Source organism: Crocuta crocuta, unplaced genomic scaffold (assembly GCF_008692635.1).
Source record: "Crocuta crocuta isolate KB4526 unplaced genomic scaffold, BGI_CrCroc_1.0 scaffold788, whole genome shotgun sequence".
NCBI lineage: Eukaryota > Metazoa > Chordata > Mammalia > Carnivora > Hyaenidae > Crocuta > Crocuta crocuta.
The window spans coordinates 850617-853636 of NW_027530636.1; the positions used below are offsets into that span (position 1 = coordinate 850617).

General features: G+C 53.9%; 1 long non-coding RNA gene across 1 annotated transcript; it reads right to left on the reverse strand.

Moving 5' to 3' along the window:
* Nucleotides 1-1554: 1554 nt before the first annotated feature.
* Nucleotides 1555-3014, reverse strand: LOC144235147 (uncharacterized). Its single transcript, XR_013336152.1, has 2 exons — nt 2138-3014; nt 1555-1712 (listed from the first exon to the last, which is right to left on the reverse strand). It is a non-coding gene; the product is annotated as an uncharacterized LOC144235147 (long non-coding RNA).
* Nucleotides 3015-3020: the final 6 nt, after the last annotated feature.

A 3020-nucleotide genomic window follows, 5' to 3' on the forward strand; every position in this document is an offset into this window, starting at 1 on the left:
TTATATAATTACCTTATTGAACATGTGCACATTTAACTGAGTAATATAACACTGTATTTGTAATACCTCAACTATTTAGTTCACACCCTTAAATTCCTTTACAATGTAGTACATTTTACTTGGCTACTTCAATCACAAACTGAAAACTGGTGGCCTGTGGGCCAATTTGGCCATGCATTCATTTTGTTTGGCTAGTATGGTGTTTTTTTGAGAACTGATTTGGTTGCCAACTGTTGAACATCAGGAGATCTCACATAAAAAGCGGGCCTTCCATCTTCTCTTGAAAAGTAGAAAGATCTGGCAATTAACTAGGCCCTCGTTTCCTCAAGGAAATGTGTGATTGGCTGGAGCCGAGGAGTAGCTATGCACTTTGCAAGGTGCAGGCACTGCTCACTGCAGGCCCCACCATGCTCTATTGCCTCATCTACTTCATGCCACTTCATGAATTTCCATTCCCTGTGTAGTCTAAGTACATTTGGGATTGTAAGCTGTCTGATGTGGGAATTGGTTAAGACGGGAGCTTAAGGGATAGAATGGAAGCAAGGGATGTCTGAGAAAGGTGGGCTCAGTGGCCATGCTTGCTCCTGTGTGGCCTCCATAGAGAGGGAAGCTGAGGAGAGAGGGGTGGCTTTGGGCCCCTCGCACATGTGTCTGTGGTTCTGTCTGTCATGCCACTTGTTCTGGAAATTCTCACCTCTCCTTCTGTGTGACTCCTGAGGGCACTGCCAGGTTATAGATGATCCTGCTCCTCTGGCCAGCACACATTGGTCCAGACAGTGACCCCCTAGACCAAGCTAGATGATAGGGTTTTACAACTTCCAGCCCCTGACAGCATCAGATAACTATCTTCAGTGAGTGGCTGAAGCCATTAGATGACATGCTTCTGGAGCTTTGACAGTGTCTCCTATACTGTGGGTTGGGAAGTAGGGGCAGCTGGTACAAGAGAGGGAAGGAGCATGTCATCATATAGGGAAGTATGAAGAGCAAGACACACTGTGGTCCCTCTGCAGTAAGCTGGCACAGCTCTTAGTCTGGGGCTCTGTGAGGTGCTCTCAGTCTCTCCTGGTCATTGAAACCTGGCTTCATTTCTATTGTTCGATTATTCACTACCAAAAGCACCTGGGGTACAGGTGGCTTCTGCTCTCTGCAAACCCTCCCAGTGTCTGAGGGCTCCCCCTCTTGTTCTCCCTTGTATCCTGTGTCCATGTCACCTGCTTTTGGATCAAGAATTCTGGGTCCTTTTGAAAATTCCCCTTTGTTGTTCCCGAGGGAGGGTCAAAGAGTTAAAGGAGGAGCACGTAAAGGCAGTTCTGGGCACTGTGACCTGCCTTCTGGTTTCCTGGGAAGTCTGCTCCTAGGTTCCTGTTAGCCAGGCTGCTCAGGGATGCCATTTGCCTCACACAGTTGCCTTGGCTCATGTGAATAATGCATAGTGAAATCCACACCATCAAGAGACATTCACTTGGCAGGTTACAAAGTTTCTAGGAACTGGCAACCTGACATGAGCTCAGGATATCTGGAATGGAGATATTAAGATGTGCGTTTAAAACACCATTAGATGATGATTCTGAGACCTTTATTTCATTAATTCCACAAATATTTGTTAAGCACTGACTCTGTGCCAAGAAATGCCCTAGGCTCTAGGGCTTTTGAAATATAAAAATATGTAGCCGATCGGGGAGTTTATATTCCAGTGGAATGTGATCTTAGTTCTAGAAACAAAAAAAATTAACAAAATTCAGCATCGATGGTTTCATAACTTATCTCCCGCTCATGATAATTATCGCACAGGGCCCTTTAGAGGATTAAATAAAATAATGCATAGACACGTTCTTGGCATTTAAGCCTCAGCAAATAATTATTTTCTCTCTGAAAAGCCAAAAAAGGTACACTTAATTTCACAAACCACAGTTTAGCCTGATAGGCGGGCTCTCAGCGCCTCTTCTGAACTATCTGGCTATGCGAGCTTCCAGCCCAGGGTCCATGCATGGTTTGTGCTGGGCCCGGGAGGAATGGGGGACACAGCGCGCTGGGAACCCGAAGCGGCCACGAGGGGGCAGCGCACTGCAGGGAATCTTCCCAGTCGACCCCAGCCCACCGCCAAACTTCCCTGCTGCTCCCGGTCCTCCGTACGTACTTCCGTTGCTCTGACGCTCCCAGAAGCCGGGGCGTCGGGAGGGAGAGCGCGAATTCCCCTTCCTCTGCGCCTCCTGGGGAGAAATTGGAGCGGGGTTCGCGAGACTGCGCCACAGTGGGCGCGGCGCGGAGCCGGGTGCTCTGCGCGAGGGTGCGGGTCCGGCGGGCAGCGGCGCCGGCCTCGGACTAGCGACTCCGGGGAGGGCGGGCTGTCTCCGGGAGGAGTCCGAGCCGCCCCGGGGCGCCTCAGCCAACCCGAGCGCCTTCCTCTACTGCTTGGCGGGTCGTCCCCGCACCCACACCCGCAGCTCCGGGCTTGTCACTTCTGCGCCGCCTGGAAAGGGGACCGGGACCAGGAGCGCTCCGGGGAGTCGTCAAAAATGATGCCAGGGTGTTGGCTCTGTTCCTAAGCTGCTTGCCTGCGCTGGCGAGGAAGGCAGTCGGGATAACACCGCCCAAACTTTCCTTCGCGGCAGCGTCGGGAGGAAACCTCCGTCTCTGAGGTTCGCGGAGAGCCAGAGGGAAGACTCGGGGCTCCCGGAGGGGACTGGGCAGAGCCTGAGCAGGAGTGCGCGTTCGGAGTTCTTGGGAGGCCTAGACGTGCCCTAAGGGACAGGTCTAGTTGCCGGGTGCGCCCTAGTTGAAGGGAGGTCCGGGCAGCGCAGCGTCTCCTCTCCTGCGCCCCTCACTGACCGTGACCTCTGCGCGCTCCCTGCGCACGTGCTCGCGGCCGGGGACGAGGAAGGTCCGGCGGAACCCTCTGGGGGCAGGGACTCGCGGGCAGGCCCTGGGCGCATGGAGGCGCCGCGGGGGCGGTGCGGCTCACCAGCGGTGCGGGGGAGCGCGCACGCTGCGCCCAGGCCTCCCCGGGGACCCGACCGGCA